Source organism: Pseudophryne corroboree, chromosome 2, assembly GCF_028390025.1.
Source record: "Pseudophryne corroboree isolate aPseCor3 chromosome 2, aPseCor3.hap2, whole genome shotgun sequence".
In the NCBI taxonomy this organism is placed as follows: Eukaryota; Metazoa; Chordata; class Amphibia; order Anura; family Myobatrachidae; genus Pseudophryne; species Pseudophryne corroboree.
Window position 1 is genome coordinate 233347743 of NC_086445.1, and position 18713 is coordinate 233366455.

Sequence of the window (18713 nt, forward strand, 5' to 3'; positions counted from 1 at the left end):
GGCCAGTACAACCCTGAGTATACATATGGCTATCCCTAACATGGTGCAATTTAAAGAGTAGGGATCTGTGTACAAATAATAGAACTTATTGTCTAATGAACAGATAAACCAATACTTCTAAAAGGCTGAATACAGACAGTAGGATAAACTTTTTATCTATTTTCCTTAAATTTCTCTTAGAATTGTTTTAATAATTGCAATACTTCAAACATTGATAATGAATTCACACAAATACAGCACCTATAAGGCTATAATGGATAATAATACGAAGTAGTGCCGCCTCTTTTTTGCTATACAGGGTATATACAATAAGCTACAAAGCAGAAAACAAACAAAATAAAATCATGCTTAATACGTATGATGCTTAACCTGGGAGACCTGCACAGACAGGTTTGTCTTGTGTTTTTCTGGACGATATTAATGTGTTCGCCTCCTCCCTTTCTTGCTCAACATTACACTGTCTTTTTTTAAAAGCTCACAAACTCACTAAAGTGACTGTGGACGGTACCAGTGCTGCACAGAGATTTCACAAATATCGTCAGAAATAGAGGTGAGTTCTACACAACTTAAATGAATAGGAAGAGTTCATTCTAGATATTAGATTTAGAGCTTCAATGGGTTCCAAATTTCCAAGCGTGGTCCTATGATTCCTACTGGAACACTTTGCCTGGCAGGTTCCAGTCCTCTTCCCCTAAACAAGCTGCATTATGGATCTTCCATGTCTAGGTCCCCTGCATTGCTTTTATGTGTTTTGCCCCAGTGTTGAGAATTGGGAGCAGTCCTAATCCCTATAGTCTGCAAATTTGCGTGCGGGTCCCTCTTACCCATTTGTCTGTCTGTTAAATCCGGGGCAAATACAGGATTTACTGTGGGGGTTTCCATATATTCTATCTATCTATCTATACACACATATATATCGTTTCCCTACTTGATTTGACTCACGCTGCATTGCTGTATTGGATGTTTTGTCGCTACATACCTTGAAAAAGGTCCCGGTGTGGACCGAAACGTTGGACATATCTGGAAAACTGTGAGATAAGACTTTATAATAAATATTCACCTTTGATTTTTTTGAAAATTAACCTGGAGAGTGCTGTCCAGGGCTTAAAGTGGTCCTGGTGAGGTGGTGGAACTCATGGAGGAGGACCATGGAGGCACCAGGACCTGAGGAAGGAGTAGGTGGCTGCAGCTCATCAGTAACACTAGTGCCGCCTGTATCATCGATTGACGCAGATGATGGGGTGGGCTTTTCTGTTGGAATTACTGTGCAGGGCAATGGAGATGGTGGAACTAGTTCCCCATACCATTACAGGTGGTGGAACTCAGTTCCACCTCGTTCCCACCCACTTTAACCCCTGGTGCTGTCTCTTTCCACATAGTGGAGATACTGCATGTTGTACTATGGGTCCTGTCTTCTAGGAGATTGGACTCTGATTGGCACCCCAGTAGTTGTCTGTATTATGTGAGAGTGCAGGGATTTCTATTATATATATATATTTATATATATATATATATATATAGAAAATACAATAAAGAAGGCACTCAGAGACTGTTCAAATGAAGAAAACTTTTTCAATGTATTGGAAAACAAGCATTGAAAAAGTTTTCTTCATTTGAACAGTCTCTGAGTGCCTTCTTTATTGTATTTTCTATTGGACATCTTTTGGAGTGGCACCGGAGCAGCTGATCAGTATAATTGAGTGCCGGCAGATTGGGGATTATATATATACCGTATATACTCGAGTATAAGCCGACTTTTTCAGCACATTTTTCTGTGCTGAAAAAGCCCCCCTCGGCTTATACTCGAGTCAATGGCTGCAGCAGACGCCGTGGGCTGTGTGGGCGTCCGCTGCAGCCGGCTCCAGGACAGACACTAGAGGTCATTATTGACCTCTAGTGTCTGTGCGCGTTGCTATGGGAGAGACGTCATGACGTCTCTCCCATAGAGATGATCGGGTGCCGGGGAGCGTGCGGCCGGACGGAGCGTGCGGCCGGACGGAGCGTGCGGCCGGATGGAGCGAGCGGACGGACGGAGCGGAGCAGCGCAGCAGCAGAAGAAGCGGTCGGGAAGCAGGAGCGGGGCAGTGGTAAGTATTGTTTTTGTGTGTGTTTGTGTGTTTGTAAGCGGCGACGGGGGCACTGCAACAGGGGGCAAAGAAAGAAGGGGGCACTGCAACAGGGGGCAAAGAAAGAAGGGGGCACTGCAACAGGGGGCAAAGAAAGAAGGAGGCACAACTACTGGGGGCAATGAAAGGGGGCACAACTACTGGGGGCAAAGAAAGAGAGTGCATAACTACTGGGGGCAATGAAAGAGGGGCACAACTACTGGGGGCAAAGAAGGGGCATAACTACTGGGGGCAAAGCAACGGCAGCATGTTTTTATCTGGCACTGTGGGGGGATATCTGTTACTGGGGGTATATGTGGCACTGGGGGCACAACCCTAGCAACAAGCATTACCCCCTGGCAACAAGCATAACACCTACCGCATGAAACCCCTGGCAACGAGCATGACACCCTGAGCATGAAAACCCCTGGCACCGTACATTTCCCACCCTAGGCTTATACTCGAGTCAGTCATTTTTCCCAGTTTTTTGTGGTAAAATTAGGTATCTCGGCTTATATTCGGGTCGACTTATACTCGAGTATATACGGTATATATATATATATATATATATATATATATATATATATATCTGGGGCAGACTGGCCGCACTGTGGGATGGTGGAGGCAACCGCTCCTCCCGGACATTCTGTTGCAGAGAGCTCTGCTGATCAGAGCTCTCTATAGTGGAAGCTCCACGATTGCGATTACGGAGTGTCACACTGAGATGGAGACACAGATGTCTCTGTCTCTAAAATTAAAAAAAATGGACGATCAGGGGTAGTTTCTAGGTACTCCTCTCTGCATGTGCCACTGAATACCCAGTCTTGCTTTATCACTGCTATGTTCCCAATGGTAAAACACAATGGCATATGTTGGTGCTGTGTAAGTAACTGTTAATAAACAATCTGTGTTAGTTAGAAGCCAAAACAAGTGTTTTATCACCTGGGTATAACCTGTTGCAGCACTGGCTGATGTAAGTTTGGGCAAACTGTGGAGGTTATTACCCTTGAACACCCAGCTTATTGCTAATTTGCTGAGTGGAATGTTGGACAAATATTACATTTTGGATAGTGTTAGCCTATAGTAAGGTAAGTAGGAATAAGTTGCAATGTTGTCATACATCATTTGTCAAAAAGCAAGGACTAAGTTGGCTTTTTATGGCCTAACCATACTTCCAGTATTTTGGGTGACATTGTTGTTCGTTCATTTATTTATTATTTTTTTATTTATTATCAGTTTCTTATATAGCGCAGCATATTCCGTTGCGCTTTACAATTAGAACAACAGTTACAGAACAAAACAGGGTAAAAACACAGACATAGAGGTAGGAAGGCCCTGCTCACAAGCAATAGGGAAAAGTTTGTAGTATACAGTAGGCAATATGATGGATAATTTTAAATTTTTTTGTAAAAAAAAGTTATATTTATATATAATTGTATACATCCTTTGCACCAATGTGTCTGGATTGTTTCCCTTCCTCTGTCCCCCTCCTTCTTTCCTTTTTGTCATCCCTTGTTGTATCAAATCAATGTTGATATTGGTATGATGATATATCTGATTTGTGGGGTTTTAGCTATTCTTTTTTTCTATACACTTGTAATGTTATGTTTGTTGTATTATAGCCAATTTTAACTACATTTTCAAATCTTCTAATAAAAATTTACCAGTTAAAAAGGCAAGTTAGAGTTTGGTGTCGCCCCCATTGAAAAAAAAAAAAGGGAACATATTATACATACTGTATATAAAAATTTGGTATGAGAACACACAAATGGTTAATGGACAGTCAAAAGCAGTGGTGCATGGTCCAGAAGCAATGGCTAATAGCATTTGCCTCCTCCAGTCCGACAAAGTTGAAGACCAGCACTCACATACAGCGTGTGAACAAGCCTGTGTGAAACGTATGTCATCGGTTAACCAGACGTACACTGTTTTCGGGGGCGTGGAGTTTCAACCCAACCCGGCGTCTGGACATGTGAGTGGCTCCCTGCTCAATGCTGTGGATTATTGAATGGCACAACATACATGCATCTCTTAGGTATCAGAGTGGCTCTCTCATCCACGGGACACTTCCTACCTCTTTTGCACTGTGTTAAACACAACAGAGGAGGGGGTGAGTTTCTTCAAGGACAACAGAGGCTGCTCGGACTACTTTCTTCCGTCCCGGCGCTGGCGTGACCCTGCTCTCATCGATCCCACTCACTGCCTACATGGGACGACAGTAGAAGGGGGAAGTGTCTGGACACACTTTCTCTATCAGATCATTATATACACGGTTGCTGTAACCAAATATCGGTTATGTAACAATGGTGATATTTACTATCCATCTTCCCTGTTGTTTTCCAATTCATTGAACTTGTATGAATTGACTATGCCACATCGTTTTAGAGTCTTTCGCTGGTGAGAGTTAAGGGTGTACTTACATATTGCTATACCTGGTGTCTGTGGAAGTATATCATATTAAGTTTGAAGTGTTTGCACCACAAAGCGATATCCATTAATTGGAATTGTGTTATTTAGTTGTAGCATCTTACTCATACAGTCATAATTTACTATTGTGGCATATAATCTGTGGGACTAATTATTTTTTCATAACAGGGGATCATGTGCATATGAGTATATATTTAATCAGACAAATCTTTTTTATACCTATTAATACTTGAGGCATTATACTAGTTGGAACCGCCTTATACTGCATGGCGGTTCTGTTACCACATAAATCCCTTTTAGGATCGAGTAAATATAAGATCCAACCAGGCAGGTAATCAATACTGCAGTGATTTTCAACCTTTTTTTTTACTCGCGGCACACCGAACAATATTTTAAAATTGCCTAGGTACACCATCAATTCCCCACAGAAAAAAAACAAAAAATACACATTGGCCGTCACAGTAAAAAAAAATCCACACATACATTGGCCTACACAGAAAAAACAATCACATTGCTCCCCACATAAATCATGTTGCTCCCCACATGAATTATTCACATTGTTCCCCCCATAAACCATAAATCCTTATTCTCCCCACATAAATCCTATTGTTCCCCACAGGAGAAATAAAATAACAAATATTAGCCCCTACCGATCAGCTGTCCTCCTACCTGTCCCTCAGTGGCGGGGGTTGTTCATAGTGGATTGCTGCGAATACTGAGCAGCGGGCGGTCGGGCAGGTGTGGATGTGGGTTGGCAAGGAAAGCCGTGTATACATGCGGGAATTGGAAGATGTGTATGCAGGCGGGTGGTCCAAGGCATAGGTCACGGCCGGAGCACGACTGATCCTTTAAGAAGCGCCTGGGCCAACAGTTCACTCTGAAGGTGCAGGAGTTGCTCTGGCTCAGCGGCACACCTTGCAACTGGTCGCGGCACACTAGTGTGCCACGGCACACTGGTTGAAAAAGCCTGCAATACTGCCTCTACATCAGAGGATTATTCCAACTGGTGGGATATTTAAAAGGTAAACCAATAAAGGAATAGCAGTCATACTGCATTAGACAAATTTCAAACTGTTTATATCACTGATACAGCAACAGGTTGCTGTGTAACATTGTAGCTAAAATCTTCTGTGTTGTATTGTAACAATGTATGGTAACCTTTAGGGATGCATTGAAAGAGAAGTGTTACAACAGAGCACATAGAAATGAACATAAATGTATTGGGGTCATCCCACAAATGATACTAAATCACAGTTCCATAGATTCTGATGTGCTCAGTGTCTGCCATTAACCACCTATGCCCCTTTGTTATTCAATTACTCAATATATTAAGGGTAAATTAACAGATTTTGCAGGGAGAGGCTATAATCTGGGTGTTTATCATGAGATCGAAACATGACTAAGGAAAGATCTTATTGATTGTATTATAACCCATGATTAATTTCCTATTGATTGTTTATATTTTCACCCTTGTCTGATTTTCGCAACAGTTTGTCAGAAATTCCTATTGATAGGTAGTTTGCATTTTAGTAATTATTTTTTGAGGTGTTGATACACATCTACTGTGACTATTTACAGACCTATTGCAGATCACTTTTTGTCTTGTATGTCTTATTGTCAAAACTATTTTAGAATTTCTAACAATAAATGTTTAGTTTTTCTCCAATTCTTTAATCAGTTAGCGTACATATTTATTCATATAAGAGACAGATGCATGTCATGGCTTCTGTCAGTTTTGCCTAGGGGTATGAAATTCTATATATGTATGTGTGTATATAATGTAGATGCTTAACTGCAGTGATCCACTCAGCAATCGTGCAAGGTGCTCTGTATGAAATTTTCTCTGTATATGCACTCCCTGGATTGTCAAGTGCCTCCCAACACACCTGATCCTGATTCTCCATTGGTAGAATTCCTGTGATAAAAAAGTGGCAAAAGGTGCCTCCCTAGTGCATGAAATATGATTTTTCAAGGTGACATATAAAATCCACACGTAGCCAAATTAAAGCCCATGGTATACCATTTGGGCTGAAAGCGCTTGTATGAATAATAAATCCCAGATTACACAATAAGTTTACACAATCCTTCTCAGGTTACACAATCTTGTCAATATTAATTTTGCAGTGACTAATATACAGTTGGAAAATAAAAAAATATAGTGCAATATGTTTTTTAAAAAAAATGTATTACAAAAAAAAAATAAGTTAAGTGTACAAAATAAAATATGCACAGTATTTTGGTCAGTGCAGTAAAAGCTTATCTGAGCTGGTGAAGTCCTGGTAATGAGAAGGACGAAACGCGTTGAGGCTGTGTGGTGCTCCTGCTCTGGGATCCATATGCTGTTGTCTCTCCTTGAGCTCAGATAAGCTTTTATTGTACTACCCAAAAATCTGTGCACATTTTATCTTGTACACTTCACTTTTTTTTTGTGTGTATGTATGTAATACTGTACATTTAAAAAAATAAAACAAATTGCACAAGTTTGGAATATTTGGAAAGTTTTTTTCTTCTGACTGTATATTATTCACTGCAAAATGAATCCTGAGAGGACTGTGTAAACCATAGATGAGCGGGTTCGGTTCTCAGCGAACTGAACCCTACCGGACTTCACGTCACGAGCCCGGATCCGAGTCAGGCTCGGGTTTTCCTGCTGACCTAGAAACCAGAACGAGGCAAAACTTCATCATCCCGCTGTCGGATTCTCGCTGGGTTTGGATACCATATAAACAGCCGCACGTCGCCGCCATATTCACTCCGGCATTGTAGAGTGAGGACGTGTCTCCATCCTCAGTGTCCGTGTCTTGTGCTGCACCTGTCCAGTCACAGTGGTTGTGTCCTCTGCTGCCATATGTCCAGTGCTGCTGTATAAGTACAGTCCAGTGGTGCTGTGTTGTGCTGCATCAGTCATGTGGTGCTGTGTTATGCTGCATCAGTCCAGTCACAGTGGTGGTGTCCTCTGCTGCCATATGTCCAGTGCTGCTGTATAAGTCCAGTCCAGTGGTGCTGTGTTGTGCTGCATCAGTCCAGTGGTGCTGTGTTGTGCTGCATCAGTCCAGTCAGTGTGGGGGTGTCCTCTGCTGTATATGTCCAGTCCATTGCAGTGGCACTGTGTTGTCCTACATCAGTCCAGTGGTGGTGTCCATGTGCTGCCAGCCTGCCGTATATGTCCAGTTCTACTGCTGTATATGTACAGTGATCCTGCCATATGTGTCCATTGATACTGCCGTATATGTCCAGCGGTACTGCCGTATAAATCCAGTCATCCTGCCGAATAAGTCCAGTGATCATGCTGTATAATTACAGTGGTACTGGCATTTAAGTCCAGTCCAGTGGTACAGCCATATAATTCCTGTGGTACTGGTATATAAGTCCAGTGATTCTGCCGTATAATTCCATATTAGTCCATATAATTCTGTATTAGTCCAGTGGTGCTGCCATATAAGTTCAGTGGTGCTGCCTGTGCTGTATATTATTTACTCCAAATAAAGGGGTTATTAATATTTAATCCAAATAAGTTCCACATGTGGTGTAGAGGTACGCTCTCCTGTACCGTATATTGTTATATAACTCCAGAAAAATAATGGAGAACAAAAATTTGGAGGATAAAATAGGGAAAGATCACCTATGTTCATAACTAGTGGTTCAGCTTCAAATGACGATGGAAGCGGTCATCCTCCCTGAAAAATGATAAGAGATAAGCTGGCAAAAGCACAGCAAAGAACTGTGCGTTCTAAGATGATATCACAAATCCCCAAGGAGAGACCAAGTTTGTCAGCGGTTGCGATGCCTGACCTTCCCAACACTGGACGGGAAGAGGTGTCTCCCTCCACCATTTGCACACCCTCTGCAAGTGCTGGAAGGAGCACCCACAGTCCAGTTTCTGATATTCAAATTGTAGATGTCACTGTTGAAGTACACCAGGATGAGGATATGGGTGTTGCTGACGCTGAGGAGGAAGTTGATAAGGATTCTGATGGTGATGTTGTTTGTTTAAATCAGGCACCCGGGGAGATACCTGTTGTCCATGGGATGAATAAGCCCATTGTGATGCCTGGGCAAAATACCAAAAAAGCCACATCTTCGGTGTGGAATTATTTCTCCACAAATGTAGACAACAGGTGTCAAGCCGTGTGTTGCCTCTGTCAAACTGTAATAAGTAGGGGTAAGGACATTAACCACCTAGGAACATCCTCCCTTATACGTCACCTGCAGTGCATTCAGCAGAAGTCGGTGTCAAACTGTGGGTAAGAGCGTAAGCCATCCACTGACCCCTAAATCTCTTCTTCCTCTTGTACCCAAGCTCCTGCAAGCCACACCACCAACTCCCTCAACGTCAACTTCCTCCTCAGTCAGGAACGTCATTAGTCCTGAAGCCATGTCACTGGCAAGACTGAGGAGTCCTCTCCTAACCGGGATTCCTCCGGCGGATCCTTGAGTGGTATGCCTGCTGTTGTTGCTGCTGGGAGTCGATCGTCATCCCAGAGGGGAAGTCAGAATACCGCTTGTACCACATCAACTAAGCAATTGACTGTCCAACAGTCCTTTGTGAGGAAGATGAAATATGACAGCAGTCATCCTTTTGCAAAGCGGATAACTGAGGTCGTGACAGCTATGTTGGTGTTAGATGTGCATCCGGTATCCGCCATTAGTTCAGTGGGACTTAGAGAATTGTTTGAGGTACTGTGTCCCCGGTATCAAATCCCATCTAGGTTCCACTTCACTAGGCAGGCGATACCGAGAATGTACAGAGACGTCAGAAAAAGTGTTAACCACGGACATGTGGTCAAGTGGAACAGGGCAGACTAAAGACTATATGACTGTGACAGCCCACTGGGTAGATGTATGACCTCCTGCAGCAACAACAGCAGTGGCACCAGTAACCGCATCTCGCAAATGCCAACTCGTTCCTATACAGGATACGCTATGTATCGCCGCTTTCTGTAAGAGGCACACCACTGACAACCTCTTACGGAAACTGAGGGACATCATTGCACAATGGCTTACCCCAATTTAGACTCTCCTGGGAATTTGTGATATCGGACAACGCCACCAATATTGCGCGTGCATTACATCTGGGCAAATTATAGCACATCCTATATTTTGAACATACAATTAATTTAGTGGTGCAGAATTTGTTTGAAAATGAAAGGAGCATGCAGGAGATGCTGTCGGTGGCCCGAAAAATTGCGGGCCACTTTTGGCATTCAGCCACTGTGTGCCGAAGACTAGAACCCCATAAAACACTCCTGAACCTGCCCCGCCATCACTTGAAGCAAGAGGTGGTAACGAGGTGGAATTCAGAGGATGGAGGAGCAGCAAAAGGCCATTCAATCCTATACATCCACCTACGATATAGGCAAAGGATGGGTAATCCACCTGACTCCAGCGCAGTGGAGAATTATTTCCGTCTTGTGCAAGGTTCTCCAACCCTTCGAACTTGCCACACGTGAAGTCAGTTCAGACACTGCCAGCTTGAGTCAGGTCATTGCCCTCATCAGGATTTTGCAGAAGCAGCTGGAGAAATTGAAGGAGGAGCTAAGACAGAGCAATTCTGCTAAGTATGTGGGACTTGTGGATGGAGCCCTTCATTCTCTTTGCCAGAATTCAAGGGTGGTCAATCTGTTGAAATCAGAGCACTAAATTTGGCCAACGTGCTCGATCCTAGGTTTAAAGCCTATGTTGTATCTCTCTTTCCAGCAGACACAAGTCTGCAGAGGTTCAAAGACCTGCTGGTGAGAAAATTGTCAACTCAAGTGGAACGTGACCCGTCAACAGCTCCTCCTTCACTTTCTCCCGTAACTGGGGTTGCAAGGAAAAGGATAAGACTTTCTAGCCCACCCGCTGGTGGTGATGCAGGGCAGTCAGGAGCGAGTGCTGACATCTGGTCCGGACTGAAGGACCTGACAACGATTACTGACATATCTACTGTCACTGTATATGATTCTGTCACCTTTGAAAGAATGGTGGACGACTATATGAGTGACAGCAACCAAGTAGGCATGTTGGACAGTCCGTATGTATGTATACTGGCAGGAAAAGAGGCAATTTGGAGGCCCTTGCACAAACTGGCTTTATTTTACCTAAGTTGTCCCCCCTCCAGTGTGTACTCCGAAAGAGTGTTTAGTGCAGCCGATAACCTTGTCAGGATCGGCGTAGGAGGTTACTTCCAAAAAATGTGGAGAAGATGATGTTCATCAAAATGAATTATAAATTACTTTGGGAAGACCTTGACCAGCAATTGCCTCCAGAAAGTACACACGGACCTGTGATGGTGGATTCAAGTGGGGACGAATTAATACTCTGTGAGGAGGAGGATGTACACCGTGAAAGGGGTTAGGAATCGAAGGATGAGGTCGACATCTTGCCTCTGTAGAGCCAGTTTGTGCAAGGAGAGGTTAATTGCTTCTTTTTTGGTGGGGGCCCAAAACAAACCAGTCATTTCAGCCACAGTCGTGTCACAGACCCTGTCGCTGAAATGATTGGTTTGTTAAAGTGTGCATGTCTTGTTTATACAAAATAAGGGTGGGTGGGAGGGAGGGCTCAAGGATAATTCCATCTTGCACCTCTTTTTCTTCTTTGCATCATATGCTGTTTGGGGCCTAGTTTTTTTAAGTGCCATCCTGTCTGCAACTGCAGGGCCATTCCTAGATGGGCCAGGTGTTTTGTGCCGCACACTTGTGTCGCTTAGCTTAGTCAAACAGCCACCTCGGTGCAACTTTTTGGCCTAAAAACAATATTATGAGGTGTTCAGAATAGACTGGAAATGAGTGGAAATTAATGTTATTGAGGTTAATAATACCGTAGGAGCAAAATTACCCCCAAATTCTGTGATTTTAGCTGGTTTTATGTTTTTTTTCAAAAATCATCCAGATCCAAAACCAAAACCCAAAAAGGTGGTTTTGGCAAAAAAAACAATCCCAAACCAAAACACGAGCGGGTATTAGAACCAAAACACGAAAAGTGCCCGCCGCACATCTCTAGTGTAAACTGAGAACCAGTTCCGGGATTTAGTATTCATACTGTACAAGTGCTTTCGGCCCAAATGGGCTTTAATTTGGGTACGTGTGGATGAATACCTTTTTATATATCACCTTGAAAAATCACATTTAATGCACTAGGAGGTGCCTTTGCCTTTTTTTATCTATATATATATATATATATGTGCAAAAAAGGTGTATAACGAGCGCTTAATACCTAAACGTTTACAATAAATAAATCAAACAAAATTCGTGCATAACCATTCACGACAATTCCAAACCGCACTCCCAAGTGTAGGGGCTGCAGTATAGACTTTCTTATTGACTCATATTTCGCTGAGTCATAAATACAAATGTTCAATAGGGATAAAGTCTCTGCGCCTTCAGTGCTTTGGTGTGGAAACTTCCATCTGTGTATAACAAATAATATATGCGTACCAGAAATATGATCAAGTTGTGCCTGTGGTGGAGTCTTTAATTGGTCGTCTTCCCTTGTCCTCTTACTCCATGTATGAACACCCTCAGCGAGGTGTTAAGACACAATTTACATAGGCAGAGAGGGAAGATTTGTGTCAGCAAAATGCTCTTAATATTCTAAAGTGACTTGTGACTTATTTGTGCCAATATATAAAATATTTTTTATATAAAGTGCTCTGTGCCTATAGTGTTTCAATAAACCACTATATTATATGTGATTTCTAATTAGAGATGTGCACCGGAAATTTTTCGGGTTTTGTGTTTTGGTTTTGGATTCGGTTCCGTGGCCGTGTTTTGGGTTCAAACGCGTTTTGGCAAAACCTCACCGAATTTTTTTTGTCGGATTCGGGTGTGTTTTGGATTCGGGTGTTTTTTTCAAAAAACCCTAAAAAACAGCTTAAGTCATAGAATTTGGGGGTCATTTTGATCCCAAAGTATTATTAACCTCAATAACCATAATTTCCACTTATTTTCAGTCTATTCTGAACACCTCACACCTCACAATATTATTTTTAGTCCTAAAATTTGCACCGAGGTCGCTGGATTACTAAGCTCAGCGACCCAAGTGGCCGACACAAACACCTGGCCCATCTAGCAGTGGCACTGCAGTGTCACGCAGGATGGCCCTTCCAAAAAACACTCCCCAAACAGCACATGACGCAAAGAAAAAAAGAGGCGCAATGAGGTAGCTGTGCGACTAAGCTCAGCGACCCTAGTGGCCGACACAAACACCTGGCCCATCTAGGAGTGGCACTGCAGTGTCAGGCCGGATGGCCCTTCCAAAAAATACTCCCCAAACAGCACATGACGCAAAGAAGAAAAAAAAAGAGGCGCAATGAGGTAGCTGTGTGACTAAGATAAGTGACCCTAGTGGCCGGCACAAACACCTGGCCCATCTAGGAGTGGCACTGCAGTGTCACGCAGGATGGCCCTTCCAAAAAACACTCCCCAAACAGCACATGACGCAAAGAAAAATGAAATAAAAAAGAGGTGCAAGATGGAATTGTCCTTGGGCCCTCCCACCCACCCTTATGTTGTATAAACAGGACATGCACACTTTAACCAACCCATCATTTCAGTGACAGGGTCTGCCACACGACTGTGACTGAAATGACGGGTTGGTTTGGACCCCCACCAAAAAAGAAGCAATTAATCTCTCCTTGCACAAACTGGCTCTACAGAGGCAAGATGTCCACCTCATCATCATCCTCCGATTCATCACCGTGTACATCCCCCTCCTCACAGATTATCAATTCGTCCCCACTGGAATCCACCATCACAGCTCCCTGTGTACTTTGTGGAGGCAATTGCTGCTGGTGAATGTCTCCATGGAGGAATTGATTATAATTCATTTTAATGAACATCATCTTCTCCACATTTTATGGAAGTAACCTCGTACGCCGATTGCTGACAAGGTGAGCGGCGGCACTAAACACTCTTTCGGAGTACACACTTGTGGGAGGGCAACTTAGGTAGAATAAAGCCAGTTTGTGCAAGGGCCTCCAAATTGCCTCTTTTTCCTGCCAGTATACGTACGAACTGTCTGACGTGCCTACTTGGATGCGGTCACTCATATAATCCTCCACCATTCTTTCAATGGTGAGAGAATCATATGCAGTGACAGTAGACGACATGTCCGTAATCGTTGTCAGGTCCTTCAGTCCGGACCAGATGTCCGCATCAGCAGTCGCTCCAGACTGCCCTGCATCACCGCCAGCGGGTGGGCTCGGAATTCTGAGCCTTTTCCTCGCACCCCCAGTTGCGGGAGAATGTGAAGGAGGAGATGTTGACAGGTCGCTTTCCGCTTGACTTGACAATTTTCTCACCAGCAGTTCTTTGAACCCCTGCAGACTTGTGTCTGCCGGAAAGAGAGATACAACGTAGGTTTTAAATCTAGGATCGAGCACGGTGGCCAAAATGTAGTGCTCTGATTTCAACAGATTGACCACCCGTGAATCCTTGTTAAGCGAATTAAGGGCTCCATCCACAAGTCCCACATGCCTAGCGGAATCGCTCAGTGTTAGCTCCTCCTTCAATGTCTCCAGCTTCTTCTGCAAAAGCCTGATGAGGGGAATGACCTGACTCAGGCTGGCAGTGTCTGAACTGACTTCACGTGTGGCAAGTTCAAAAGGTTGCAGAACCTTGCACAACGTTGAAATCATTCTCCACTGCGCTTGAGACAGGTGCATTCCACCTCCTATATCGTGGTCAGTTGTATAGGCTTGAATGGCCTTTTGCTGCTCCTCCAACCTCTGAAGCATATAGAGGGTTGAATTCCACCTCGTTACCACTTCTTGCTTCAGATGATGGCAGGGCAGGTTCAGGCGTTTTTGGTGTTGCTCCAGTCTTCTGTACGTGGTGCCTGTACGCCGAAAGTGTCCCGCAATTCTTCTGGCCACCGACAGCATCTCTTGCACGCCCCTCTCGTTTTTTAAATAATTCTGCACCACCAAATTCAAGGTATGTGCAAAACATGGGACGTGCTGGAATTTGCCCATATTTAATGCACACACAATATTGCTGGCGTTGTCCGATGCCACAAATCCACAGGAGAGTCCAATTGGGGTAAGCCATTCTGCGATGATCTTCCTCAGTTGCCGTAAGAGGTTTTTAGCTGTGTGCGTATTCTGGAAAGCGGTGATACAAAGCGTAGCCTGCCTAGGAAAGAGTTGGTGTTTGCGAGATGCTGCTACTGGTGCCGCCGCTGCTGTTCTTGCGGCGGGAGTCAATACATCTACCCAGTGGGCTGTCACAGTCATATAGTCCTCAGTCTGCCCTGCTCCACATGTCCGTGGTTAAGTGGACATTGGGTACAACTGCATTTTTTAGGACACTGGTGAGTCTTTTTCTGAGGTCTGTGTACATTTTCGGTATCGCCTGCCTAGAGAAATGGAACCTAGATGGTATTTGGTACCGGGGACACAGTACCTCAATCAAGTCTATAGTTGGCTCTGCAGTAATGATGGATACCGGAACCACGTTTCTCACCGCCCAGGATGCCAAGGCCTCAGTTATCCGCTTTGCAGCAGGATGACTGCTGTGATATTTCATCTTCCTCGCAAAGGACTGTTGGACAGTCAATTGCTTGGTGGAAGTAGTAAAAGTTATCTTACGACTTCTCCTCTGGGATGACCATCGACTCCCAGCAGCAACAACAGCAGCGTCAGCAGCAGTAGGCGTTACACTCAAGGATGCATCGGAGGAATCCCAGGCAGGAGAGGACTCGTCAGAATTGCCAGTGACATGGCCTGCAGGACTATTGGCATTCCTGGGGAAGGAGGAAATTGACACTGAGGGAGTTGGTGGGGTGGTTTGCGTGAGCTTGGTTACAAGAGGAAGGGATTTACTGGTCAGTGGACTGCTTCCGCTGTCGCCCAAAGTTTTTGAACTTGTCACTGACTTATGATGAATGCGCTGCAGGTGACGTATAAGGGAGGATGTTCCGAGGTGGTTAACGTCCTTACCCCTACTTATTACAGCTTGACAAAGGCAACAAACGGCTTGACACCTGTTGTCCGCATTTCTGTTGAAATACTTCCACACCGAAGAGCTGATTTTTTTGGTATTTTCACCAGGCATGTCAATGGCCATATTCCTCCCACGGACAACAGGTGTCTCCCCGGGTGCCTGACTTAAACAAACCACCTCACCATCAGAATCCTCCTGGTCAATTTCCTCCCCAGCGCCAGCAACACCCATATCCTCCTCATCCTGGTGAACTTCAACACTGACATCTTCAATCTGACTATCAGGAACTGGACTGCGGGTGCTCCTTCCAGCACTTGCAGGGGGCGTGCAAATGGTGGAAGGCGCATGCTCTTCACGTCCAGTGTTGGGAAGGTCAGGCATCGCAACCGACACAATTGGACTCTCCTTGTGGATTTGTGATTTCGAAGAACGCACAGTTCTTTGCTGTGCTTTTGCCAGCTTGAGTCTTTTCATTTTTCTAGCGAGAGGCTGAGTGCTTCCATCCTCATGTGAAGCTGAACCACTAGCCATGAACATAGGCCAGGGCCTCAGCCGTTCCTTGCCACTCCGTGTGGTAAATGGCATATTGGCAAGTTTACGCTTCTCCGACGATTTTATTTTAGATTTTTGAGTCCTTTTTTTACTGATATTTTGTGTTTTGGATTTTACATGCTCTGTACTATGACATTGGGCATCGGCCTTGGCAGACGACGTTGATGGAATTTCATCGTCTCGGCCATGACTAGTGGCAGCAGCTTCAGCACGAGGTGGAAGTGGATCTTGATCTTTCCCTATTTTTGGAACCTCAACATTTTTGTTCTCCATATTTTAATAGGCACAACTAAAAGGCACCTCAGGTAAACAATGGAGATGGATGGATACTAGTATACTTATGGATGACGAGTGACTGATGACACAGAGGTAGCTACAGCCGTGGACTACCGTACTGCGTCTGCTAGTATAGAGATAATGATATAAAAAATATATATATATATATATCACTACTGCAGGTATATATAATATAATGACGGACCTGCTGGACACTGTCAGCAGTCTCCTAAACTACTAGTATGAAGAAGATAGAAAAAAAAAAACCCCACCACAGGTAGGTATACAATTATGGACGAGCACTGACGACACAGAGGTAGCTACAGCCGTGGACTACCGTACAGCGTCTGCTAGTATAGAGATGATAATGATATAAAAAATATATATATCACTACTGCAGGTATATATAATATAATGACGGACCTGCTGGACACTGTCAGCAGACTCCTAAACTACTAGTATGAAGAAGATAGAAAAAAAAACCCCACCACAGGTAGGTATACAATTATGGACGAGCACTGACGACACAGAGGTAGCCACAGCCGTGGACTACCGTACTGCGTCTGCTAATATAGAGATGATAATGATATAAAATATATATATATATCACTACTGCAGGTATATGTAATATAATGACGGACCTGCTGGACACTGTCAGCAGACTCCTAAACTACTAGTATGAAGAAGATAGAAAAAAAAAACCCACCACAGGTAGGTATACAATTATGGACGAGCACTGACGACACAGAGGTAGCCACAGCCGTGGACTACCGTACTGCGTCTGCTAATATAGAGATGATAAAGATGATAGAGATGAACAAAAAAAAATAACACTACTGCAGGTAAATATTTATATAATATAATGAATGACGGACCTGCTGGACACTGTCAGCAGAATGCGTTTATAGAATAAAAAAAAAAAAAACACCACAGGAGTGTTTAACTTTTTCAGGCAGACAATATACTGGTGGTCACTGGTCAGTCACACTGGCAGCAAAAGTGTGCACTGTACTCCTGCTATAACTGCACCCCAGTCTCCCCCACAATTCAGCTGTGTGAGCAGTGAGCACTCAGCACAGTCAGATATACATAGATGATATTATCAATCATGCAGCACACTGAGGCTGAGCACAGATATGGTATGTGACTGTGTATCGTTTTTTTTCAGGCAGAGAACGGATTATATTAATAAGAAAGTGGTCAGTCACTAGTAACTAACTATCAGCAAAACTCTGCACTCTGAGTACTCCTAATGCTCCCCAAAATTACTAAGTAATCAACTCAAGTGTCTCTATCTATTCTAACGGAGAGGACGCCAGCCACGTCCTCTCCCTATCAATCTCAATGCACGTGTGAAAATGGCGGCGACGCGCGGCTCCTTATATAGAATCCGAGTCTCGCGATAGAATACGAGCCTCGCGAGAATCCGACAGCAGGATGATGACGTTCGGGCGCGCTCGGGTTAGCCGAGCAAGGCGGGAAGATCCGAGTCTGCCTCGGACCCGTGTAAAAAGGCTGAAGTTCGGGGGGGTTCGGATTCCGAGGAACCGAACCCGCTCATCTCTATTTCTAATATAATCAGAATCACACCCAAGTGGCTAAAATAAATAAAAAAGGAAGGTAATAACTCTCCTTTTAAGAATGCTGCTCCTATGAGGTAATCCTTGACAAAGTACAGTACCTCTAAAAAGCCTCATTTTGACTTGTTTTAAAGGACATTACATCAAAGTTGGATCAGCCTGTAGTGTGTTTTTCCACTTTAATATTGAGGGTGACTCCAAATCCAGACCTCCATGGGTTAATAAATTTGATTTCTATTGATAATTTTTGTGTGATTTTGTTGTCAGCACATTCAACTATGTAAAGAACAAAGTATTTAATAAGAATATTTCATTCATTCAGATCTAGGATGTGTTATTTTAGTGTTCCCTTTATTTTTTTGAGCAGTGTGTGTGTGTATATATATATATATATATATATATATATATATATATATATATATATATATATATACACACACACACATACATATACACACATACATATACACACTTTAGGGCAAAGACGTCTCCTAGCGCAATATTGTGTACGTAAAATCAGTATGTGCTGAACAGGCTACAAGTGAACCCATGCCGTGTGAAGAAATTCTAGCAGCTTATCTGATTTACTTGAATTGATCCATAGGAAGTCACTAGCAATGTGAGTTTCGTATTTAAACCCCTTCAGTGGTATGCCCGGAAATCTTCCGGGCATGCTACTGACGGATTCCCCGGAGACAGCCGTGCAGCGTGACGGTGCCCGGAAATCAGCATAAGCTATTATGGAGTTAAGCCCACCCCCCGGACTCCTATTGGCCAGGGGGCGGGCTTAACTGTATACTAGCTTATGCTGATTCCTGGTCACGCTGCACGGCTGTCTCCGGAGAATCACC

At 43.8% G+C, this 18713-nt stretch overlaps 1 protein-coding gene across 1 annotated transcript in view; it reads left to right on the top strand.

The window, feature by feature from the left end:
* Positions 1-216: 216 nt before the first annotated feature.
* The window catches only part of LOC135011382 (retinol dehydrogenase 7-like), a 56020-nt gene continuing 37523 nt past the window's right edge, over positions 217-18713 (top strand). Inside the window, exon 1 of the mRNA XM_063952454.1 lies at positions 217-550. The gene's annotated coding sequence lies outside the window, so the exon portion shown is untranslated. The remainder of the gene's footprint in view (positions 551-18713) is intronic.